General features: G+C 40.0%; 1 protein-coding gene across 3 annotated transcripts in view; it reads left to right on the plus strand.

The window, feature by feature from the left end:
* Positions 1-12,478: 12,478 nt before the first annotated feature.
* NLGN4X (neuroligin 4 X-linked) overlaps positions 12,479-27,425 on the plus strand; it is a 188,136-nt gene continuing 173,189 nt past the window's right edge. For all 3 annotated transcript variants that reach the window (XM_064437401.1, XM_064437426.1, XM_064437409.1), the window contains exon 1: positions 12,479-12,837. The gene's annotated coding sequence lies outside the window, so the exon portion shown is untranslated. The remainder of the gene's footprint in view (positions 12,838-27,425) is intronic.

Genomic DNA, 27,425 nt, shown 5'->3' on the forward strand with positions numbered 1-27,425 from the left:
ATTTTTATATAGTCTTAATATTTTTACACACACACAATTTTGTGCCTATATATGATGCTGCATGATCATACACAAACAGTGCAACATTTTAATTTAATGAAGAAATATAGTACAACTCCCTGAGTAGGCCAAATAACTGCAATTTTATTTTATCTCAGTGTCTTAGTGACATGCACTGTGCTTTCATCTGGAATGCCTGGGGTACTACACAGATCAAAATTCTTAATATCTACTCATCTAAAAAGGTCATTCGTATTTGCTTCAAGACTAATATTAGATGATGAAATATGTTTAATAGTTAAATCTGAACTCCAGGAGCATTTAGAGACGGACATCACAAAATTTTCCATGGATATATTTTGGCAATGAATGCCTGCAGTATCAGAAATGTATGTTGAAGACTAGTAACAGTCATGAACCTTTCTCTATAATTCCCTCAATTTTAAGTATGATGGCCAATTAGCAGAGGCCAATGGCCAGAATTAAAAAAAAGGGGGGGGGGGGGGGGGGGGGAAGCCCCATATATTTCTATAGCAGAAATCAGTGAAAGATGGTACTTTATAATTTTTGATATTCAATTTGTGACAATCATTAGCCACAGCCAGGACCTACAGAATGGATCTGACCATGCTACTCTTTGTTTTGCTTTGCCAATAGTTTATCTGAGCTTTTGGAAACTTCTCAGAAAGGAGAAGAGTACAGCTGAAAACTAAAAGACTAAACTTGCTTGACATGAGCAATAATTATAGACTGATTAGGTGAGCACCCCGGAGCAAAGACCTATGGATCTGTGGACATATTGAGTTTCACTGTCACCAAATCTCTATCATGAATATTAGTTGATCATTATTGCTCTTAATTTTTATAAGGTGAGTGATTGCCATAATAAAAGTTTTTTTCAAAAGGTATGAAAATATACCTGGTGGAAAATAATTTATTATATTCAGAATGAATGATAGTGTGTTACAGATACTCATTTGTATATTGTCTCCTTTTTTTTTTCTTTTTGTGTAAAGAATGAATATATTTTTTGACAGTCAAAACAAAAGAACAAGTGACGATATTTGAAGTGTTATAATTATTCACGACTTGGGAGGAAGAAAGCCCTCTTTCTCTCTGCACGTTTGCAGGCCCTCCAAAGCATGCACCGTTAAACGATCAAACATTCCAGTCATACTTAGGGAACAATTTAATGTGTGCTGAAGTCAATGGGAATCTTTCCACTACTCTTTGCATTAGCTTGTTATATTATAGAATTTTTCGGATAGGGATTGTCTTTTCATTAGAAGCAAATCATGCAAAGCAGATATGATCTCAATCTTGATTACTTAGTACAGATACAATTATAGAAAATAGTAGCGGTTTTCAATCCAATGTGTCAATATGTGGCCTATGTGAGGAAAAAAAATTGTAATCCTTTAAAATACTTCCCTTCTTTTTCCTCTTTTCAGTGCTAGGTGAAATCCCAGCCTCCCTTACACTAACTTGCTTTTGGTTCTGGCTTTAACAGTGCCAGGATTTTTCAAAAAATATCAGTTTAGCAGATAATTCTACATGATTTTGTGAGGTAATTTGATACCACAACATTCTTCATTCTTTGCTAATTGATTCCCATTGGCTACTTTCTAACAAATATTTGGCTAAACAACAAATAAAAAAATGTTAAATACTGCAAGACAGATGACACTAGATAAGGTATTTTACAATACTTCAGACTTGCAATTGATCCAAGGGTTCCTATCGCTTGGAGCTTGTTCACTGGCTAGCATCAAATTACAGTAAGGTATATAATTAGTTTTCTTTTTTTTTTCCATACTCGGAAGAAGTATAAACTATCAAAAGAATATCCCGTTTGCCTAGAAGCCTAAATATTTTTAGGTCAATTGATTCACGTCTACTACTTACTCTGTGTTATTAGGTTAGTCATCTACTGATAAATGTAACACAGATTCCAAATCAGATTATTTTTATATCACTGTTTACAAATCTGAGTTCTCAGATGGGATTAGGGAGATTAGAAAGCACAAACCATTAACAAAAATCATGAAGATGTCTTAGCTTGTGGCAAACTAACAAATCTGTTACCATCTCTGGTCATCTTGTCTGTGTTTTGAACAAGCAAGTTCCCTATGGCTGAAATTACTCAGTAGAAACAAACAGTAGACACACATGGCACATCCACACCATGCACAATGTTCAAAATACAAATTGGATTTTGGGTGCTAGCTGGGTCCAGCTGGCCTCTAGGGCAACCTTAGGGCTTATGTCATCTGCACTGATAGACAGAAATGCCCAAGGAGGTGCTCTGCCAGAAAGAATCACTCAGTGCCCACTGATCAAGCCCCAGCCACCTCTGACATACCATCACGATGCCTGGAGTTGGCAAAAAGTCAATGTCTGCTTGCATCAAGATACTCCTGCCTGAAGATACCGTTCAATTCCTTTACCTTGCCAGACTGATGCAAGTTGTATTTGTGGGGGGCAAGGCCTGGATTCCAAATTATTTAAAACATGTCTGCAATAAGAATGTAATGCCTCCACAGCTAATTGAGTCAAATCCAAAGGGATCCATAAACGGGAGCTTTTTAGCCTTATTCACTCAAAGCCCAGCATATAAAGGTAAACTGTTGTAAACTGTTGCTATAACAAAATTTGGCACTTATACTAGTGAATGCTAGCCTCGGTTAACAGAAAACTGGTAAACTCCAAAAACTGAGGAGCAGACATGCTACCCATTATGTTGCCCATGCAGCACCTCACAGAGCAGCAGGACAGACAGCTGTATGTAATAACCTCCTGAATAATAGGATCTTGTAAGCCAGAACACTTAGAAACCACCTTCTGAATAGACCTAAACAGCTGCTGTGTTGTTCAAATGTATCAGCTGATATTCGAAAACTTGCTTCCTCCAAACAAAACTTGCACAGGCACAGACATTCTTTTCAATTTTCTGTGACCTTATCGAGTCACACCTCACCTCATGTAATCTCAGGGCTTCAGCTTGATTGGGTTTTCTTATTTATCAATTTATTACTTCTGTAGATACCTAAAAACACAGTTACACTGACCTCACTCTGCAGGTTAGGTAGGAGTAGCATGTAGTCCACTGAGAGCTAAGCCACAGCTTTATGGAGTCCTCCCAAATTATTTTGATGGCAATACCCATTGTTAACATAAAGTGCCACAACAGTATTACTGTATTCACTATGATCTCCCAAATTTCAAAGGTCAAACCACGTGGAGGCAGAGCAGCAACAGTGTCAATGCTAGCTGTTATTTTACCTTTCAAGGAATCCACGTTTACAAAATTATTTATGCAAGTTATTGTCTTTAAAAAAAGCCATCCAAAAAAGGTAGAGACAAGCTTTTTAAAAGTATTGATCCAACAATTATTCAAAATGTGTAGGAAAATTATATGCACACTCTGTTAACATGTGCCAGAATACAGCATTTCTTTCCCAGCTTGCTACCTTAACTGACTCAGTTGAAGGAAAGAGGCAATTTCTTCCACCTTTGGTCTTGACGAGTACACTTTTAGAAGTGGGTTATAAAGTGGATTTTGAGTCATGTCAAATAGTGACAGAAATCCACCACCTTCACCTCACTCTCTTGAGTCCAGTGAGTGATCAAGGGGTGCTGGAAGACAGTAACTGCATTTGATCATAGCGGATTGTTTTCACTCACCCTGCTGGCTGCATGGAATGACTGACAGCCATATGAGGAAATAAGAAGTCCTAAAAGGGGCAATGATATTTTGGGAGAAAGGAAAAGAGAGACATAAGTCACTCTTTTGTTATAAACAAATTTGTAGGTGATCATTGTGACAGTTGCTTAAAAACACTTTTTGCGCGTATTTTTACTGTAATCTTATGCAACTCCGCTTCTGCCTGCTGCACCCGCCTCTTGCCTCCTATATCAGATACATGTAATAAGGGCTTCAGGGTAGACGCTGCCTTTTTATGTGATTATACTAAGCTTCTTGGGATGAAACTGCAATAAATATAATTGTTAATTTAAATAAGGCATCAATTAATATTACATTTTCATTAATAGTATGAGGTCAGGAAGGGCAGGTGACAATCCCTTAAGTCTGTCATTAGGGATGACATTGTTGTGCAGGTCACCTTTTTTAACAGGATAATACAGTGCATCTTTTTTTTTTTTACAGTAGTGTAAAGCACACTGTCTGCGGTACTGTTTGACCCAAAGAATGGGGAGACTTTTTTTAGATTGTCTAGTGTTAGATGTATCCTTCCCCCTCCCTTTCCCAGGCAGTCATACACATGTAGACATATAAGACAAAGAAACTATGCAAGCTTGAATTTTCATTACTTGGCATGAATTTAACACAGCTTTAAGTCAAAGCAAGCAGCAGAGTCATAAAACTAATGCCGTAAAACTAACCATTAAACTATGGTGTGCTTAGTTACATTTATTACATATAGCCATATTATTTTTAAACACGTGTACTGTGATGGTGTCCAAAGACACCTACCAAAGTTAGGACCTGAGTGGAGACAGATAAGGAAGTATCTCTCCCAGAGTTTATATTCTAAATGTCACACAGAAGATGAAGGCTGAGAAGGGTATGACCTATAAATAAATGGACATGATGATGACTGACACAGTTTTATTTATTAAATATGTTTGTTGTTGCTGCTTTTCCCTAGATAACTCATCTTGAGGAATTATCTTACAAACCTGCTGAAAATAATTAGAGAAAATATCCAAGGCAGATGAGGCTTTAAAAGCTTTTGATAGATCCTGTCTAGGTCAGTGGAATATTTTGCCAATGAGGACTTTGATAGCGCTAATGGAAGTCCACCTGAGCCCCTACCGATGATAATACTACCAGCAGACACACTGATAAATTATAATGGGCACAGCCGCAGCAGCAGCCACTCCAGAAACATCCTTAAAGTGAATTTCCTTTAATGGCTGGGAAGACAAATGGCTCACATTTTATCATTGGATTCCTCCTCTTTCAGAAAATTGCCAATAAACTTCCTGTTCTTAGCTGAACATTTGGCAGCAACTTGGACATAACAAATTTAACCCATTCAGTGGCTTTCATCTGTTTATTTATGTGAATTATTTGTTCAAGCTGTTCTTCTTAAGCCAACCGATCTTATGTCTTTTCATATCTGAAATTAAGATAATTTGTTTTCTAAATGGCTCACAAACTGAAGTAGTGTTTCTGAGGATGTCAGACTCCTGTAAAGTTGTTATACAGAAGTCATTGCCTGTACTGTAAGTACCGAAATTCACAAGATACTTCCCATTTAGATTTGGGAGTTTCTCTCTGGCCTTCCCAGACCTGCTTAGCATGAACAGCTTGTACCTAACTCTTCCTAAACCCAGCCAGAACCCCAGAGCATTAACTGTGGGCATACAAACAAATGCCACAAAATTTATGTGGTTTAATGAGCTACCTTGCATTGGCTGAGCCTGTGAGCTCTGTTAGCACTCCGATTTTCTTTCACTTAGCAAACAGTTGCAACAGTCACACGTTGGGACATTATTCCCCCCAAGTTGTTTGCTCTTGTTCTGCTGCTGAAGACCATCCTTGCAGCCAGCGTGGCAGAACAAATATTCCTTTTCTTTTACAGGTTAGTTTAAACTCCTATTCATTGCTCATTTAATCTAGTCTGTTGCCTCATACTAAGTGGTTAACACATATGCAAACTCCTCTTCCGCTGATTTAATTTCAGGGAATGATGATCTCTGGCAGAGGAACAGCAATAAAGCTGGAGCTAGTTTCACTAGTGCTTGTCTATAAATGCCTTTAGCTCTTTTAATTACAAAGTAAACCACATTACCTGGAATCTGTGTGAAGGAAATTGCCCCACATTTGGGAGGGGCTTAACAACATGCTGATGAACAGGTGGCTCAGCTGACTGGCAGAACTTGACAGTATTCTCATAGCTTTGGGATCTCACACACAGGTCCTGTAAGTGGCTTGATACTTGAGACACTTTCAAAGAATATCTATGCATACTCAGATCTCCTTATGAAAGTCACTGTCAGAGACACTAAGGCTTCCAGAATTGCCTGGTCACTATATAATAGCTCTTTTTGATCAAGCACTCAATGAGAGAAGTTAGGAGACTTGGATTCAATGCCTTTATTGGTCTGCGGAGTTTCAAAAATATATTGTCAAAAGACTACAGTACAATAGAGGTTAGTTTAGGTAGAAAGCACTCTTCATATTCCAGCTGAGACTGTACTTTGGGTAGCAAAAGAAACAGCATTATTTTGGCCAGGAAAAGCATGAATGATATAATCCAGAGAGAAGTGCCTTTGGAGACAGGTATCCCTACCTACTACCGAGACCATCTATTAGGTAATTATTTTGCAAAGAGAAAAATAATTCCAACACTTCTAATCTTCTAATTGCCTCTGTAGTCCAAAACCAGGAGATTTTCTAACAACTTCCAAGAATGAATTTTGTGGAAAACTTGCTTACTATTTGAAGTTTGTAGCTATGATGCTCTTTTGAAGTCCACAGGTCTGTGAGCAATGTCTTACAGACCACCAGTTGTCAAAGGAGTTACCTGCAGAGTTATTATGTTTGGTTTTGAACATCCTGATTGTTAACATTGTGGCTGTAGATGAAACCTAAGTTGCTGAAGAGAGCTGGCTTGTGAATGAATGTGAGCTGTGACGTAAGCATTAGGTATTTAGGGACTGCATTTCATTTAATGATATTTCTGCTCTTCTTCCTGTGCTATTCAAATGCAGTTAAAGTGCAAGATGCACGTACATACTGGTAAACTGTTTTTTGTTTCTTATATGGTGTTAGGCATATGGTTTTCTGTAATCCTTAAATTATGCTTAACAGTCTGTGTAGCACTTTAAAACCAAAAAGGTTACACAGAGCTTGTAAGGTCTGACTCCAAGGCACTTTGTGTCTGCATCTAATCTAAAAGAGAATGGAAGCAAGGGTGGATAACTAGCCTCTGGTTAGCTCAGTCTTTCATATCAATGAAAGTTACAGACCACATCAAGATGAAATCAAGATTTCTATGAGTATGTAGGGAAAACTGCACTTTCAGCATTTATGTGAATGGTAAATGGAATTGCCTAAAAAGTATTAATCTGAATCAAAATCTAACCATATAAACCCTTTAAAAAATGGGCTGATTATATAGCACAGGGAATTATTAGGCTTATCATTGAAGAAGGCATGGTTTTGTCTGTTTGCCTGCAGTAGGAGCTTTTTTAATGTTATTAATCATAGCCTTCAAGGAGCCTGATTGCAACATACCCAGATAATGCCTAATGCAGAACATATAAGGGTCTGTCCTCCAAAGACCTAAAAGGCAATAGGGTCATAGGCTGCGAGTATGCATAGGCATTGTCTGACTCAGTATAGTAATAAATATTACCTCCGGCCTTGTGCTGTATTCATTATATGCTGTGGTTTCTGGGCAAAGTGCATGGGCAGAACAAGTTTTCAGCTGTCCAGAATATTCCACAGAAATACACTGTGTAACCTTTTTGCATGATTCCAAACATGCAAAATAAGAATAACCACTAAGTTAATCTCATGACTAATTTATCCATGCTTGAGTGATATTTTGAAGGTTAAAGACACCACACTATAGAAATGCTGTGTTGTGGTGGTGTCAGATATTGATCAGGATTTTGACTCCTTAATTAGGACTAGTTTCAGGTAAGAGGAAGAACCTTGTTTTGAATGATCATGAATGCAAAGAAAGGGTAAACAAGAACTGGAGTCAGTTTCCAGTTCTGTGTCATCACCAGCAACCCGTGTTTTCTTTTGTGTGTGAAATAAAGCTAGACAAGCACATTGATAACAGAGGGGGGGTCTTCACATAAAAGTATTAGCTTTTTTCATCATTGTTTTCTTTTCCTTGTAGAAAAAATCAGCAAAATCTAAGCATGTAAGATCTTACTAAGGATCTCAATACAAACGAATAATTGTAGGAAAAGTTTGCAAACACTATCTATAGTGGAAAACACCAGTGACAACCATTTTTCTACAGATGTTAGGAAACATCTATGCATTGTAAATTGGTATCTTTATAGAACGTTTTGTGTATTAAAACTGAGAACATAGGTCACACTTTAAGATGAGAGGATGCATTTTTGTAAATCAGGGAAAAAAAAATGCTGAAAACATGATTAGTAACATGGAGCATGAGTTCCCAGCTCACACAGAGGCCAAGAGCAAATGTGATCCTTGTGTAACTAAAAAGGAAAGTTCAGCATAAAATACTGCATTAATATGACTCCAATGACAATTCCATATCATATTCCAGGGTTTAAAGTTTTAAAAGGATATTGATAAATGGTGAAGGTTGAGAAAAGCCATGCAGGGATGAATCATAGTGTGGAAAGCCTGCGGTGTAGTAAGAGACGAACAAAACAGAAACTAATTATCTCAACAATAAGAAGGTTAGAGGGTTGACTAATCGTGATCTGTAAAGTATGTAAGTTGAGAAAAGAAGTTAATGCTAAAAGGCTCTTTAATTTAATAGAGCCAAAATGAAGGTCAGTTTTGTGAGACTACAAGTCATGAACGTGATTTTGACAGGGAGAGTAATTATGTACTGGTAAAATTTACACAGATGTTGTAGAATTTGCATTGTGAAATATTTACCTTTTTTTTTTTAAGGGAAAAACTGGCATACATTAATTCAACAGTAGCTAGATGGCTTTATGAAAAGAAGAAAAAAACACAACCCCTACCCAAACCCAACAAAAAACCAAACTGATGAAGCACTTTGCCTAAATTATATGAAAAATCTCTGTAAATAATTACAGTAGTCTTTTCGAGCTTTGACTTTACACAAGGAAGTCCAGAGCCCAGGAACTGCTTCCACTTTTCCAGGATTGAAATACTGGCTCCGTTAAAGTCAATGTCCGTATCCCCATCATGAAGATTCAGGTTGCATCTCAGGAGTTGTATAGCTACAGATTCCTGTGTTTTGCTCTCTAAAAAAGACCTAAATGGGTGAAGTGATCTTTCTGGACTATTGTCTATATCTACAATATTTTGGGTTTGGACCTTTCTCAAAAGGAGAAAATAACACTAAAAGTTGTAGAAGAAAGATGAAAAGGATAATGCAATTAGGACGCAACTAAGAAGCCACACATGTATCATGGCAAACATTGTATTGTCAAGAAGCTCTAGTTGGTATTTGTTCTCAGAATACACTATTCTGAAATTATCATATTGGCCATGCAGCTGGGACTCTACGGTATATTTCTGATTTATCTGGCATACAGCATAAACGGCAGTACAGTGAGCATTTCATTTTACTGTAGATGAAAGACTGTGATTTTTCTGGGTGGTATTTTTGTTAATCTGTGTAACTTTATGTGAAAATAGTTACAGATCAACTTTTATCAGCAAGCTATCAGAAGATAAGCCACATAGGAAACAAATTTATTTCTTGAAATTTAGTAAACAGCATTTTGCGGCTACTCAGCTAGGAAACATTTACTGTTTCCCCCAAACCTTCTTTTTCTGCATGGTCATTTCAAAATTATCTCTCGATTTTTCCTGTTTACTTGGTGGACCTGGTGGACTCATTCTACTTCCTTTTAATTCCTTTCTGTTCTGCAGTTTGGCATGAATTTCTTCTGCAGTTCTAATTTACTCGAAGTCTTATGAAGGACTATGCCTGCTATGTATCATCACCCTTGTACCCAGCAAGTGAGCTCATCCAGTGAGCTGAGTAGAAAATTCATTGTGGGTTTCACTCTATTTAAGGTGAGGCTTTTGCACCATGAAGCTAGTGAAAGATCCCCTTCCAGCTGCATAAAGTATATTAGGGCTGTACTGGTTCACCCTTGCATAAAGGGGAATGGAAGTCTGTTGGCATTACGAATATCTGAGTGAGAAGACGAAGAAGACAATAGGGAGGGGTAAAAAGTCAATTGCTGTTCATGCACTTGTAGAAAGCCCCACTTGTTCCCCTTCGAGTCTGCATTTTTAATATGAATTGTTTGGAATGAATAGCTAACCAAACAACATTTACGAGGCACTTTTTCTTTTCTTTTCTTTGTTAAACAGTTATACGTTCTTGCTATTAATTTGAGCATCAGTAGGCAACATGCTATATCCGATTTAGAAATGAACTGATGGAAATTTTACAGTGATTGGACATGGGAGACTGAATCATGCCTCAGTTTGACTGACACAAAAAGAGGTTGCATGGGACGGAACCCAGCAGAGTTTGGCCTGTTTTCAGTCAGACTGTCATGTACTGTGATTCCTTTAGGTTTCACTGTTTACAAGTAGAGTCAAGTTGGGTTAATACTAGACTACAACGCCTCCTTGTACAAAGTGATGGTGTTACTTAGCAAGTGGCATTCTTCTCTCTGAATGATTGCTCCTGGACTCCTGCTTGCTGATATAAATACGCAGCGTTGCATATGCTGCGTATTGCTGCAGCTATCTTCCCCAATAAGTCACAGCTTGCAATTGTATGTTTAGCTTTTTAAAAGTTGTAAGAGGGAAAAAGTGCATTCCACTGTTCTGACCAAACACTGTTTACTTACATCCTTTGATCATATACTTGTATAGAGTCTATGGAAAGTTTAGCTTTATTGCTATGTTGGAGAATATTTGGGTCATAGTTGCAAACATTAGTTGCAGACATTAGTTGCAAACATTAGAGATGATCCTTTGGTTATCTGTAATAAATTGCCTCCTGATATTACAACACAGGTGGGAGATCATTATTCAGATTAACTAGTGCATACTTTAATATCCTCCAAATTTATCTTGTAAAATGCATGACATACTCATCAAAAGAAAGACTGTCCTGCAAAATTTGGGACAGATGGCAGTGCAAGATGACATCTTTTCTAAATGTGTCAAAATGTTCGCTCAGTCAAGCAATATGATTGGTTGCAGATTCTTGGTGCGTTATTAAAATAACAAAAGCAGTAAAATTCACTTGCATGAACACCTGCTGCTAGAGTCACTTAAAATAAGGAAGGCAAAACATATAATTAAGTAATATAAAAATAATTATTTCACTGACAAATAGGTTAACAGTTGAATGTAGCTATTGCATTGTTTAAAACGTTTTAAGTCAGTGAATTACACCCGTACTTAGATTTACAACATTCAAAACGAAAACATAGTCATACTGAAGGAAGTATCCTTCATACCATGTAACAAAACACTATATAAGAACAGACACACAACAGGCCTACAGTTACCTGCTAGGTGGTATCTTTAAATCAGTATATATTCCTTTACCACTTGAAACAAGAGAGCATGGAAGTGATTGATAAGCCCGATAGTCCAGCCAGAATTCAGATTTGAGAAAACAAAACACTCTTTGCTCTCTTCTGAGGATCTGTTGTGGTGGTAGAAACAAAGCATCTAGAAAAGAAGAGCTGATGATTTATTTTTCTTCCCCCCCCCCCCCCCCCCTCAGCATTTGAAAATACAAAAGACTCAGCTTATGATGTCTAGTCCAAGACTTGTGGCAGAAAGTCTCATTAAGACATGAATATGACATTTGTTTCAAATTACTGAAATATCTTCAAGACCCCTTTCTTTAGTTCTCTGCTTTGTTCTCAGAGAACTCGACCAGTTCTCACCTGGTCTCGGTTCAGGGTCTCGTGCTCTGGGTAACGTTAAGTGTTGCTATTAAATCAATCAAAGGAACAACCTGTGGAGCGAAACAAGAGATATCTGTTGGAGGCCTGAGCACATATTTGCTACAGCACCCACCGTCTGAAATTGTACACAGGAAGTGAACCAGAGACCCTGCGTTGTAGTACTCAGCAACAACCACAGGGCCCCCTCTTCAGCCCTTACACTTGACCTTCACAACAGTGGTTAGCTAACTAAAATATGAATGTTAAATAACTGGTCTGCTTATGAAAAAAAAGAATCTGTGTAAAATGATTGGGCACTGAGCAAATGTCTGCTGCTTTTATATGGGAGGAAGGGGAACAGGAACAAAATGCTTCAGCGGTCGGTATGCAATTATACAGTCAGCTCCATGTAAATGCATATGGGTGAATACGGTAACAACAGGCTGGTACTGTAGAAACTGCAGCGTTAAAGGGTTAACCAAGGCTGCACTTGCTGTGTACGATCAAGGAGCCGGGAGAGCGACAGTCTGAATTGTGTGATCCCCCGGCACACGCACACGCACGCACACACACACGCGTTTACTCCTCCGTGTGCCAGATGCCCACCTGTTCAGCCCCGCAGGCTCCCGGGCAGGCTCTGCCACCGCCGCTCCGCGCGGGGATGCGACGCTCCTCGCAGGAGGCTGAGGATGGAGATACGGTTTCTGTAGTGATGGGGCTGACTGCGGAGAGCTATTGGCTGCCGGCTTTGGAAATTTCATTCAGTTTGGTCCAATAGCAGGAGGAGAGCGCCTGGTACAGCCTGGACCCCTTCCCCCCCCCCCCCCCCCCCCCCGGCTCTCTCTTCCCCCCCTCTCCCTCTCTCTCCCAGCTCGCCTTGCCTTGCAGATCAGTCTCTCCCCGGCTCGGTCTCTCTGCATAGGCAATCACAGCTCCTACTCGCAGACCCAACTCTCTCGCACTGATTGCAATGAATTTTCTGCCTGAATGTAGGTCGCTTACAACCGAGAACACGAGTTTCCTTCAAATCCAGTGTTGTTGTCTTTCTTGTTGTTATTTTTAATATTTTTTTTCCCCCTTCGTGGTCGTTGCATTCCTTTGGAGAAGCGAATCGCGTTGGATTCCAAAAAGGAGAGCAGGAACCGTGTGTGAATAATCCCGGCTGCATGATAGTCCGAGAGGATTTCCTGAAAGAATCTGGCTGTGTAAAAAAGACCCCTATGCTTCTGCAGCTATTCCAGTGTTAAGGTAGGAGTACTGGATTTGCCGTTTTAGTGTTCATTTTCATTTTTTCTGTTGCTTCCCCCCCCTCTTTTTTTTTTTTTTTTTCTCTTTTTTTTTCCCGGCGAGGGTGGGGGGGAGAGGGAGAGGTGTTGCAGTTGGTACTCTGGCAAAGGGCGAGCAGTTTGCTGCAGTCGCCTGTGCTGTTACTTTTCCCATCATGATAAAGCGATACTTTCTTTCTGCCATCTCCACCATCACACGCGATCTCGTTGCCACATATGCATACTTATGCAAATTTGTTTCTTTTTTATCCGTTCCGGTCTCGTCCCCTACATCCCCCTTGCACCATCATTTCTTTGGAGGCATTTTGCTGCAATCAGCTATTTGGAAAGGCTCTGGGCTTCTGTGTGAGATGTTTACAAAGTAGCTCTGCCTTACGGCCAAATAAACAGAAGAGTGTGGAGGAGAGGAAGGAAAAATATCTGCAGTACAGGGAGAGAGAGAAAGAGCGAAGCTACAGTTTCGTGCGAGCGCGGAGAGGGGCAGGAGCGGTACCTCATGCGCTGCGTGCGCCGGTGGTTTTCGGGGAAACACAAAACCGACACGTAGGTTTTTGGTTAACCGCTTCCCCCGCCACCACCACGACCACAGAAAAGCGAAAGGGGACGCGGGGTGGCGGGGAGAACAAGGGAGGCGGCTGCTCAGAGGAAATCTTGGCTCCTCTCGGATTAAGCGGTTCACCCGTTTTGGCTTTAGCTATTCCGTGGCGGGTTTTCCTTCTTCTTCTCCCCCCCCCCCCCCCCCGCCCCTTCTCTTTCTCTTCTTTTTCTTTCTTCCTTCCTTCTCTGGGCTCGGGTAAAATGCCCGCTTTTGTGATGGGCATGGGTTTCCGCACGTGATGGAGCGGGGACTGGCACCGGGGAGAGCCAGCCTGCGCGGGGCGGCGGGGGGCGGCGGGGGGGGGGCGCAAGAAAGGGGAAAAAAAAAGACACACACCACCACCACCGCCCCCCTCCCGCCCCCCCCCCCCCCCCCCCGCCCCCAACTCGATGCAAATCGGCTTCTCCGCAAAGCTGGGGCGGGGGCGGGCGAGGCGGGGGCTGGCGGCGTGAGGCGCCTCCGAGGCTTTGCCCCTGCCCCGGGGGAGCGGCCGCCGCCGGCCCCCCACGGCCCCGGGTAGCGGGGGCGGCCCCGCTGCGGCGGCCCCGCTGGACGCCCGTCGGGCGGCGGGGGCTTGGTGGGGGGAAGCGGGGGCGCCGGCAGCCGCCGTTCAACCACCCCCCCCCCCCAGCCCCCCGTTTCCGCGGGCGCGCAGGGTCGGGGCGGAGGGGTGCGCGGGGGGCGGCGGCGGGGCGGGGCAGGGGTGTCCCGCCGTCGTGCCTTGAGCGGGGCTAAGAATAGATGGCGGCGCGGCCGGGAAACTCGGCCGGTTTGGGCGCTCGGCGCGGGGGGAGCCACGCGGGCGGCGGAGGGGGGCGCGGCAGCGGCGGGGCGCGGCCGCCAGGTGGCGCTGCCGGCCCTTCCAGCCGCGCCGCCCGCGCCGCAGCGCCGCGCCGCGCCGCGCGCCCCGCCGCGGGGCCGTCCCGCGCCCGCCGGCGCTGTGCGGCGCGCGGGGCGACTTAAAGGGCAGGTTATGTGGTGTGTATTTACCGGTACGGGGCGGGTGCGGAGCGGCGGCGGGCGGCGCGGGGGCGGGGGCGGGGGCGGGGGCGCCCGGAGGCCGGCGCCCGGGAGCCGCTCCGCGCTCGGCCGGGCGGCGCGCCGCGCCGGAGCGGGCTGAGGGGCGCGGCAGGGCCCGCGGCGGCGGCGGCGGCGGCGGCCTCTGAGCCTGTGCTACGCGGTGCCTGAGCGCGGCCCCCAGCGCCTGCGGGCTGCTGCGGGGTGCCGCTCGCCTCTCGTAAGGGTGGCGGGCACGCGTGGGCGAGTTTAGGGGGTTCGTGTTTCAAAACAAGCCACCGCCACAGGAAGGGAAAATAGAAAAGAAAAAAATGAAGAAGAGCTCTTCAGCCGTGTTCGATCAGTGTTGAATGCAAGAGCCTGTAAATTTACAGACCAATTTTGGGTTTTAAATTATTATTAATGTTAAGGACATATATGCGCATGTTTCGAAGCAGGTGATCAGGAGACAAAGCTTTCAAGCAGCTATGCCAAAACAAAAACCTCTGATATTTTTCCCCTCCTAAAACATAAACCCAACTGCTAAATAAGATATCTCATAAATGGAAGGGCAATGGGCCACATCCCATGGGACGCAAACTAAATTTATTAATTATTAGACGTATAAATCCTCTGTTAGCGCTAAAGAAATAAATGTTCTTCTGTCACCCCAAGAAAAGAAGCAATTATTTCCACTAATTTTAATTCCTAGGTAAGAACAAAACTTTGCTTTGTAAAGGCAAGCTGATTCTATATGTCAAACGAACCCTGCATTTTATTTTCCTTTTACTTACAAAATACGCGTTTGATACCCATATCACCGATATAGGCTTCTATATAGGTAGCACCTTTACAGAAGTGCGTTAAGGCAGGACATTTCAAATATTTCTTACTTATACTGCTGAGTAGGGGGTCGCATGCATTGTTCTACAAGTCATAGTCCAATGAATCATTAAAAACTGAGAACACTGAAACATGCCATGCAGTTTCTGGTAACCCAAAACGAGATCTACGCTGGCACGTTACTTGCTAAGAATAATATGATTTAATTTGTTTTAATTTTGACCTACCCATATTTTTAATCTTGAAATTGTTACCGCGATGTATATAAATACAACTGTTACTGCTCTCTCTCTCCTCTATTCATATGCCTGTACATCATATAGATGCAACTACTGTTGGTATGCTGTGTGCAAGTGCAACCTATTAAGTTGTATAGGGTACTAAAACTGAAATTCAATTTGGTGTCCAAACGCCTTGGTCCTCATGAGGATTTCTAACTCAAAGCTAATTTAAATCCCCCCTTTTTTTTATTTTCATTATTTTTTATTGAACTTAATGGCCCTTAGTTTTGGTCTCTACTGAAAAATATTCATGCAGACAAGAAAAATACATATTCTTCCTTCTGCATTCCTGGAGGGAGTGAGCACTTGCCTAGTTTTGTTTTAAAATGCAGTGCTGTATCATAAACGTGAAGACGGTTAAATTCAAAAATTCCCGATGTTTTTTTCTTGATCAGGAAAGTGCAGTGGTCAGTGATGAATTGTCATTTCTTTCAAATGCATCACAACGCAAGCAAACAAAAGCAATCCTTAGTGTGAATGAAACAGGCCAACTGGATTAAATTAGGACAAGTGACAAAACCGGTAGGTTTACTGGAGATGCTGGGCTATCCTACGTATTTTTTTAATCTTACAAAGTCTTTATCTTTTTAGCTGATCCAGTGTTCCTGGGCAGATCATTCACCTGACAATTTTTACTTGTGATAAAATTGTCAATCGTAATAGGCATCCTTCAGCTGAAGACCTGTCATGTAGAGATGAAGGCAAGAGGCAGAAAGAAAAGCTGTTTAACTGAAGCTTTGTATTAAAGATACCGTATAGAAACAAGGATTTGTTTGGCTTTTTTTGTAACAAAAGAGTGATTCAAGGAACATTTACTGACTGCTGCATAGAGGTTTGCACATTTGTTTTTGACAGGTTCTCAATACAGCCTCCTCTTGGCCTTTCAAACACGCATGCTGCTATTTGATGGCTGAATCACATAGTGTAAAGAACAGCTCCACCTGGGTAGGACAGGAATAAGCATCATGCTATAAGAGGCATATAATTTAGTCATTCTGTCACTTGAAGACTTGTCACGGAGATTCAGGATCTCTTCTGCATGAGTAAGATCGGTTAGTTATGTGCACTGAATTATTAGCGTGTGAGTCTTTAAAAAAAATATTCTAATAAAACCAAAACATAAACACAAGCTGCACAAATCAATGTAAGGCTCTCATGTCCGACTGCAGCTATCCTCTGGCAGAGTTCAACTCGGGTGCTCTCCAGCAATGTTTGTAAAGCATTTATGCTGTGAGCCATTTCCATCCTCACACCCGACAGGGTTATGTACTCAACTCTGTCACCTTTTAATAGTTCTCTACTTCTCATTTTATTTGTTTTAGTAGTCCCCAGATTGGATTTGGAAAAATAATAATAAAAAAAAGCACCAATAAAACCCCCCCAAACACCAAAGGAAAAAACCACCGTGCTGTCTAGTGGAGTAAAACCAAGGTTTTTTTGATAATACTCTTGGAAAATTATTTGCAATGAGATAAGGCACAATGCTAATCAACTTTTCACACATTGAAAATGGAAATAAGGGTAGACAAGGGAAAAATGAAAAATATAGACAGTTAAAAGTGGTTGAATTTAAACGGTAGGAAATTATTCTGGAGATGTTACAGGCAAACTCGTCCCTCTTTAACCCATGTAAACTAATGGGGATGAGTTTTGACATTAAAAATGAGCTTTAGATGAAACAGGATTACTTTATGGCTTGCATGCATAGCTCGCATGAGGGTCTGAATAGAAGCAGCCCTTGTCGGATGCTGGCTTTTCCCGTGAGATCTGCAGTGGGGCTTCACCAGTAGCATGGCTAATCCAAACCAAATGCATGACCACATGCTGGAACGATCCCTGGCTGCTGGAATGAACCTTAGCTAGGAATGCTCAGATTTGTACTGTAAGAATCTAAAAATAAATTGCAGTCACTGATGTCACAATGTATGATTCTTTCTTTTGGCTGTCTTCTGTGCTGAGCCCACACACCACTTTGTGTCATAGGGCGTATTTCGGTAAGTGCATGCCACTGACTAGTTTCAGTGGAGGGTTAGGATTTTCCATGCTTGTCTTTCTTCTGTTATTTATGTGCTCACTGAGATTTGCGACTTGATGGGGAGGCTGAGCCTTTCAAGAGAGGTAGGCTTTGAAAATGAATGGCGCTCTTATTAGCAAAAAATATTTGAGACAGTATCACAGTGGACTGATTCAGTTCCCTCTGAAAACTAGAGCAGAACATAGCTGTCATAATTTACTGTTATTCAAATAACTTCCTTTAAAGAATTCTTTTTCATTGCTTATAGAGAGACTATTTTTAAATATTGCACATATTGAGACAGAGTCACACTAAAGAATGATTCTTTTATTAGATAGAACGTAATACTTTCATAATAATGTAACTATAGAAGAGATCTGTAGAATAAAATGTTTGGGTTTCTTCCTAGATTAGCCAACAGTCAATTATAGCTAATTTTGCAGTGGCTGTTAGGATTTCATAGATAGAATGAATTAGCTCAACTTTATTTACTTGTGTATGAATTTATTTTTAAAGTAATAAAAAAAAATAATTTTGAGGTTAAGTTACACAAATCACTGAGCCTAAACCACTTCAATATTTTGCCATAACAGATGACAGATGCAATAGTAGTGGCATGGCTTGATGGTAGCAAACTTCCATCTAGCAGTATCTTTCTGGTTTGCATCTGTTGAATGCAGTAGACAAAAATAGATAGCCTACTGCTTCTTACCGCAAATAAGTCCAGAGGTAAGACCTTTCCTTTGTCCTCCAAGTGGAGGTAATCACTGTCATTTAGGAGAGTCCTAGTACAGACAGAAGTGGAAGAGGACCATCACAAATAGCATTTCTGTCCCAAAGTGTTGCTTGAAGTGGTCTAATGGCTTGATTATTTTGAAAATGCCTATTGCTGTAGTGTATGGGTCGTTTACAGGCCCAGTATAGACCTGGAAGGAACAGGTTTTCAAACTCTTGGGACTGTGCTCTGTAGCGTTGCTGTCAAGTTAACGGCCTTTCCAAGGGAGGCCGACCAGCCATGTTGGCCAGTGCCACCATGTGGTGATCTTGTGATATTGTTGCCAGACGTCTCGGGCTTGGTGATCACACTTCTTTAGGTCTTTATCTTTTAAAGACAGTTTTGAACCCTAGTGAAAAAATAGTTTAATGGCAACAAGTCTTCTTTCAAAAAACTGTTTAGAAATACTATGGAGGGGGCTCAAATAAATTAGTTATATTTTCTGTAATAGGGTTTGGGTTTTTTGTTTTGGTGGTTGTTTTTTTATTTTTTCTTTTGAACTCTGGTGGAAAGTAAGTGGATGAGCTTCAATAACTCTTCTGTTTGATATTTTTTTATTCCAAAACAGACTGTGCAGTATCAGCTCCAAAAACCTATTTGTTCTATTCCAATAAACAAATACTACATTATATGTCATACTTTTGAATTCTGTTATATAAAAGCCCTACCTCCTATCCATCCAAATGTAATAAAACAAGGACAAAGCTGCTAGCCTCATTTTGAAATAAAGAATTTGGAATGGACTCAGATTCTTTCTGTCTAATTCTTTATCGTTTCATGCTGACTCTTGTAGTCCAGATTTTAGACTTAATTTTTAAGACTTCCATAAAATTTAAGCTTGAAAAGTGGATGTGCTAGCCAGTTTTTCATCTGTTAAATAAAGTTGTTTGCAGACACTATGCGGAACTCTGCTATTAAAGGACAGCCGGGAATTACTCAAAATAAATCAATAGTGTAATTACACATCTGAAAATTATTTTGCTGAAAATAAATAAAAATTTTTTTCCTTTCTCTCTACTACTTTACTCCACCAATTGCTGTTGCTTATCCATGAAATACCTCTTTTGAGCACTTGGATATATAAAGAATGTGTTGCAAATTACCTGAAAATTATATAGGGAACATATTTATGTTTTGAGATATGATTCTATCTTTTGTGATGTGTTGTGGAAGATTTTCAGAGCTGTCTTTTGAAATAAACAAAATTAGTATATTATTCATATGGGATCATATAAGATACAAGCTATATACGCCGTCTAACTTAGAATAATGTTTTATTCGTTTTCTTATTGGATTTGGCATAGACCATTAATATTAACAGACTTGTGTAATAGGACCGAGATTAGCAGACCGGTGACAGATTAGTGTCATGGGACCAGGTCTTGTTGGATTCAGTGTAAAGATTCCTGTTAATTTCAAAGGCTTTTGGTCAGGTCCTATGAATAAGTAATATTTAGAATTATATGGAGTATTTGCATAGAACTGTCAATGTCATAGAGCTTAAAAGTTTTCTGCCAACTTCATGTTAAGTTCTGCTAATGAAATTGATGTCAAACCTTTGAAAATGAGAAAAAGAAGGCAGAAGGCTCTGCAAAATAACGCATCTCCATCCCTTCCTTGAAGAGCTTGTTACAGGCATGGATGATTATGCACAGTAGAAAAGTATCCTAGGTGATGTAGGAGCACGTATGGTCTCAACTCACGTTCTGTTGGTGACTGTGTTTATAAAGACAAATGGTTGTACAGACTTGTTACTATCTGTGATTTCTTCCTGAAGTTTCTCGGATTTGCTTTTCAGCAGAAGCTGGGTATGTTAGTAACCAAACTGATGGAGGGCACACATCCAGTTTGTACACCTTCCCATGCAGTCATCCCACTAGCTAGGGTTGTGCTGGAGAGAGTTTTTGCCTTATCTCCGAACTAGCTTGGTATACTGTTATGTCATCTCCCTGGATGTTCAGTTGTACTGGTTTTAGATCATAGATTTCAAGATTATTTGAGGTGATTGTGACAAAAAAGGGCAAAAATCCTTCCCTGGATTCCAAAGGAATTGTGGAAGAGAGGTGAAGCCCATGTGAATTTTTGGTATGTCTACCATTACCGAAACTCTCTGAAGTTTGTAAAGTAATAGGACTGTATCTGGATTTCATGGGATGTCTCAGGCAAATAAAGACAAAAAATCCAGCAACAACCAGAGGAAGCAGCTTGTGAGTTATTGCTATATGAAATATTCCCTTCACCCAAACTTAAGAGCACATAGTTCCATACGGTACTTCAAGACAACGTTCATCAATCAAAGTGTTGCTTCTCAGTCAGGTACATAGTCACTGATTTGTTGGTTGGAGACTCTGAAGCCAAAGGTATCTCTATCACTAGTGTAATTATTATAATGCCTGCCTGCTGCATTTGACATCGTCTACATGAAAGCAAAGACAAGTTCTCAGAACACAATGGCGTGAGGGGAAGTAGAACTTTCTGCACATTATCCACAGCTGGACAGATGAATTGTGGTGCCTGTGGCTGGGAATTTGTATTAACACAGCCAGCAGTAGGTCCACTGCCTGAATTAGGAATGTTCCCTGTGTGTAGTTTCCAAAGTTCAGGTGCTGAACTGGGGGACAGATGATGCAGATCCACTGGCTTTGACAGATTAAATAATAGAAATTGGAATAACTGGAAATTGGTCTTGGAGCTGGAGGAGGTCTCCTTAGGGCAGAGCTAGCATATAAATTTCATGGTCATTGTGATACTTTGCTGTAGTTCAGGTGCACAAGTTATAATGCAGCATAGGTGGACTTATTGGTTCAATCTGAACAGGTTAACAGTTATTAAGAAAATACATTAATTTGTTTAATCTTCCATTTGTTATGTCTTTCTTTTTATCAGATCTTGTAGCTGAACTGTGTTTGAATTATGGCTTTTGAAGAGAAATGTTTAGTGTTTATATTGGTTTGATGTAAACTTTACATATAGATAATGTTTCAGACATAGTGCCTTAAGAATTAGATAATGCAGGCCAGCTGGCACTTATATTTAAAGGACAGAGTAAATTAGAAAGATCAGTAAGATTTTTATACTACTTGCCTGTGAAAGGCATGCTGCATTGATTTGTCTGCCCTGATCTGGTACAGAGGTAAGATGTTACTGAAATTCAGTGGATTAATGGTGCAGTTAGCATGTACCATTATCTTACATTGAGTTGTTACCGTCACGGAGTGGCACGCAAGCACAAGCAAAAGTAGTTCCCCACTAGAAGAGCTGGCCCATCTTCATTTGTGCTGTAGTGCAGCAAATAAATCTCCTTGGAAATGTTGGTCTGAATTTTCCTTTCCCTGTTTGCTTTGGAAATAAGATGTTCTAGTGAATTGCTGTCCTGCCCAAATTTATCGTGTCAGACTTTTGGCTTTGGAAAAATGAAATTAGAACATGTAGTTAGGATCTTCCATTTTCTCTATTTCTGCCTTTCCTGAAAATTTTGTTTGTTTGTTTGTTTTCTTTTCCTGTAAGTTTGTCATCTCTTAGCATCCCAGATCCTGTGAAGTGCTTTCTTCCATTCATGACTTACTACAGGTGTATTACTGGTCAATATGATTATGATGGCTTCAATACCTAGAGTAAAAACCCTATTATCTCTTGGGTGATTTGCATTAGAAGCTCTGTTATGCTGAATTTGAGTGCCTTTTTGTGAAGGATTTCTTGTTTAGGCAATAGAAATTGTATTAGCAATGTAAAAGTTATATTGGCAATGCTGTAGAAGGGACAGGAGATGGGAGCATTTGTAATAGCAGTGGTGTGTTGAATTCTCTTAGCTATTAGCTAGATAAGAAGAGAAAGCTAAATAAGTCTTGCATTTGATATATGAGTAAATGATCACTGGACCATAACACTTCACAGAAATATCCTTGTGTGGTAGATTTTAGTTTATGTTTGCCCCTGGAGGGTGGCCATTTGGTTAGGCTTGATATTTCACTGCTTTCCCAAACCAGTTACAGCTGTTTTTTCAAGAGCAACCAAACCTCATAAAGTTGGACACGATACTGTCTGGAGCCAGAGGTGCCAATAAGGATGATGGAGAGATGGTCCAGTTCCATTTTGGAAGAAAATTCATGGGTTTCTTAACAGCAATGATGGCACTTGTAACACCACTTCTACCTCTTAATGCCTGAAAACTAAGCACCGAGCATAATTATGTCTCACATGAGGATACTGCATATTCCAGTTCTTAACTTTTCCTCTGTGCAAGATGAGGATGCTTCTTAAATGACCCAACCCCTCCTCTTATTCATCATCCCTAACTTGATGTGGTGATTTCCTTCTCATCGCCTCAAGATGCCCATCCTAGTCAGAGACTGTAAACAGGCAGTGAGTAGCAGACAGATTATCAGTTTCAAAGGAAGGTTAACAAGATTAGCTTTCACAGAAAAAGAATATGAATGGAAAATAGTGAGTGGGATGAGGTAAGAAGTCAGTTGCAGTTGGGGTAGAATCTCAAAACAAATACAGGGCATTAAAGAAACAATACGAGAATGTAAGAAAAGGATAGGGATGACACATAGGGACAGTAGACATACTAGAGCATAGACAGTAGAGTACTAAGAGGAGTGGCAGTTCAAATACTGTATTCTAGAGAGCTTGTAATAGTGGGAAGTGAGTCAAGGCAGACTTAGAAGAGGAGGAGATGCTTTTGAACATCAGAGTTTGGTTTAGTCTGGGGGGCTACAATATATTAGAGGTAATTTCACTATGTGGATCAGGGTAAAAATATCATTCTTAGTATCATCATCACTCTGTAGGGTTCTAGATTGTAAACCTTGCGATTGAGTCTCTTTTCTTCTGAATAATCTTTTTTTTTTTTCCACCCAAATAAAGGATTTATTAAATTGTTTTTTAAGGAAACCATATCTAGTGGTATCATCACTGAATATATTTCTATTTAGGATTGTTTGTTTGTTTTTATCCAATTTTTCCCAAGAATTATAATAAGTCATCTTCTCTTTCATTTCAAATGCATGGGGATTTGGGGTTTGTGTGGGTGTTTGTTTGTTTGTTTTTGGGGGATGGGGGTGGTGGTGTTTCCCAGCATGGCAAGTTTTACTATTAACCTGCAGTTCCTGGGAGAAATTAGTCTTGCAGAGAAGTGCATGCAGATTGTGGAGAAATTTACCTGGGATTACATAAAGGCAGTCTTAACAAATGAAATTAGAGTAAAATATATCTTCATCCTACTCATACACATCATTCAAAGATGTTAATGTAATAGTTGATGAAGGGTCTGTGCAGGAGCTGCTGTACTATTACCTCACATTTAAGCTATACTCAATAGTTACAAATCTTTTCTTTGATCGCTTTTTAGGATAAAATAGAATTGATGTACCTCTGCCTAGCCCAAAATGTCATCTTTTAAAACAGTAAACCTTTGGTGATGTATAAAGCAGCCAGAAGAAAACAGTTTTTCTTCAGAGTATGCAGAGTACTAGCCTTCCTTTCATGTCCTCAGTAAACAAGTTTCCTCTATACACACAAATGGACATAATGCATACATCATCACTTTTAAGAGCCATTTTTCCTGCTGTGAGCTGTATATCTAAGAGACTACAAGCACCACCAAGACCTCATTAATGTGGCTTGTATGTTGGCTTATACCATTGTCTTCAGTGGCGCTGTGCCTAATATTTGGCTGTCTGGAAATATTAATTTAGTGCTTAAAAAAAGATAGTCGGGTTCCAGGATTTTTCTCCTCCTTTTGCAGCTAACATCTCATCAGTTAATGTATTAATTTGGCAGGGGTCTCTTTTCAGCTAAGAAGAACTTGTTCTCTGTGGAGTAAATTGTTTACAGGCCAGCTATATATGTTTGACCTAGTGAATGTGAGTGAAATGGTCCATCACAAATTCATGTAACTGCATTAACCTTCTTGATGCTGTGATTCTGAAAAGTTAAGACAAGGTGAATGACAGGAGGTGGTGAAAATGTGATTCTTGAACATGACACACATTTTACTATGTGCATATAGGCTTAGGACTTAAATTATTTTTTGAGTAAAAATTCTACTTTAAATTTATTTGTCATCTTTAGATGATTCTTGTTAAACAGGAGGATTTTGTTTTATCAGAATTTAGAGTCAGGTGGAAATGTTTTAAATTCCGAACCCATGCTAACTTCCAGTATGTGCTCAGATTTTATGTTTAGAAAGGTAGAAGTTTCAAGTACAGGAGGATAAAAAATTAAATGGAGGAGGAAAAGAAATCCACTACAAACTACTTTATTACCTTATACCAACTTCTTTTTCTACTCTGACATGCACCAGGATTTATTATTTATAGTACAAATATTCTATGAATAAATAAGCACTGAATTTTATGTAAGGAGATATCTCAACCCAGAAGTAGTTTGCTAGAGAATATTGATAAAAAATTTGGCTGAAGAATGCAATTTTTGTAGAACAGTATTTTGTCTTTATTTGCAAAAACATAAACATTTTTTCCACAAAAATTAAATGGAATAGATTAGAAAAAGATAAAGATTCTAGACTTTGTCTAGACTGTTACATGCTTTCCAGAGTCTTTCATATACTTCTGTGAATATTTTTTTTTTGAAGGGGTGGAGAAAGAAGCAAAGGAATTAATTTCTTGTTAGCTTTTTGTTTGTTTGTTTGTTTAGTTTTGATTTGGCTTATATTCTGTAGAAGGGAATATGATTTTCAGGTATCTAGACTGAGAAAACCCCAAACCTGCAATACCACTCAATCCTGCTTCAGAAAAGCACAAGATGGCCACTTTGGGAAGGAGAGGAGAAGGTGAAAATGTGAGCCTTGCCTAAACAGAGAATTGGGATATGGCTCCAGCACTCACACTGGGAAATGCTTCTGGGTTCTCTGATCTGGATGTAACTAAAGTCATGCCAGAAGTCACTCTGGCCTATCCACCACTATTTTGAAGGTAGTAAATTGACTTCAGCTCTTTTCTTTTTTCCTGGGCTGGCAGCCTAGAGACATAGGAAAGAATTCTCATTCTAGATTTTCTAAGTATTGTTAGACAAAGGGTGTTGGAACAGGCTTATGTACACAGAGTTTTATTAGTGTGGTCTAATGAGGAATGTTACTTTAGGTAGAAAATACAAGAAAAATAGGAATCAAATGGGAGAGAAGAAAGAGAAGGGCAGACTCTTCCCACCGGCAGTCCAGGAAAAGCAGTGGCAATGATGGGGAGTCCCTGATGAGCACCTTTCTCTGGGGATTTTCTGTGGTGCAGCACACAGAAACAATGAAGATGACAGGGTTGATGATTTTTTTTTTGTCATGCTTCTCCTCTCGCACTATATACTGAAGACCATGTGAAAATTCCCACTGGTTGTTTCAATTCGTGATGTTATTGATGCTTATTGGAGTATGGTAATTTTTAGGTTCAAATGTTGCATGTTGCTTATTATTTAAATACTTAATAAATATTGTCCAATAATATAAAATTTATTATTATCTATTTTGCTGTGCACTATATTTTGGTTTTCTCTATTATAAACTAAAGTCTGCAAAGCAAAATGCAAGGAAAGATGGTGCAGGAGGGCAGGCGAAAGAGGGACCATTCCCACTGTAGTGGTAGTTGCTTCCACGAGTGCCTACCATAACAAAACGATTGGGATTTGCAGTTGGAAGACTGTAAGAGTAACAACACAGGACCTAGAGTTTGAGAACATCAAGGGAAAAAGAAAAATGCTTCTATGGAGGCTCTGGAAAACACTGCCTCGATAGCTCAGGTGAGAGTTTACAGAGCTGCGAATTGTGGACCCTTGGCATTACTAAGGCTGAGGTGCTAGCACACTCGAGGCAAAACATGCTTTAACAACATTCAGGAATCAAAAATTCCTATTAGATCACTTAAGCTTAAAATCAGAGATCTGAAAAAATCGGATCATGTAGACATAGCTTAGAACTTTAAATACTGCCTTTTTCTCAAAAAGGTAGAGAGAATTCCAATGATCATTTTGTTTGTTTAGCTTGGTCTAGGCAATGGCATAGCATATGAATATAATACCTCTATTATAAAACTATTCCGTGTTCTTTTAAGGAAAAAGATATTACCTTATGCTTTGCTATATTTATATAACTAGAACCAGTAGTAGTTTGTACATTGTTTCTAAGTATGAGGTGACTTTGTATCCCCTTACAACTTCTAGTATTTCATAATGTATCCTTTGGAAGGAAAGGTGCTTTCTCATCTTAAGACTACATCGTTTATCAAACACTAATTGACATGGTACATTTAGATGCACTATGACTTTGTAAATCAGCAAAAGAATTGCCCGATATCCACATTACACGATGCCTCAAGGTATTCCAAAATACAAAATCTAGCCACAGGCATTAACAACACATACAGTGATTGCTGTCATATCTTGGTGCTATTCCCAGAAATGCCACATTCAGAAGACACTACTTTGAGGAATGATGTTGCAGGATCAGATGGCTAAATTCATTAGAAGCTGAGGTACCACAACAGGGAGGACAGATGTACTGTATCCTGACAATGTGTTGACAATGACAAGATCAGGTATCCTTGATGATCTTGGTTTTTGTAGTGGCAAACAGCAATGCCCACAGAATTTCTTGAGCTAGGTATCACCTGATTCAGTCTTTCAAACTAATCTCAACAGTGGAAGAATTTTTTCATTTCATTTTTAAGTCCTTCTTTCCTGAAAAATTTATGCATTGAAGGAATGCAAAAGTTTCTCAATAGTCCAAGTAACTACTTTAGATCATAAGATTAGCTGTTCAGTGTCTGGATGTCTCAGACTTGGCTGATGTGAACTGAAGAAGCTGAGAATTTGTGACTGTGTAGATTCTGGATTGTTCTGATGTAAGAACTGGGAACCCCCATCTCCAACCCCCCCCCCCCCAAAAAAAAAAAAAAAAAGAAAAAAAAGAAAACAAAACAAACAACAAAAACCCAAAGCCAATAAAACAAACCCCATAATACCCAACAAAAAAAACCCACCACCTTTATTTTACCATAAGCCTCACGTATTAGTGGTTGATGAAAGATCCTTG

Source organism: Phalacrocorax carbo, chromosome 1 (genome assembly GCF_963921805.1).
Source record: "Phalacrocorax carbo chromosome 1, bPhaCar2.1, whole genome shotgun sequence".
Taxonomy (NCBI): domain Eukaryota; kingdom Metazoa; phylum Chordata; class Aves; order Suliformes; family Phalacrocoracidae; genus Phalacrocorax; species Phalacrocorax carbo.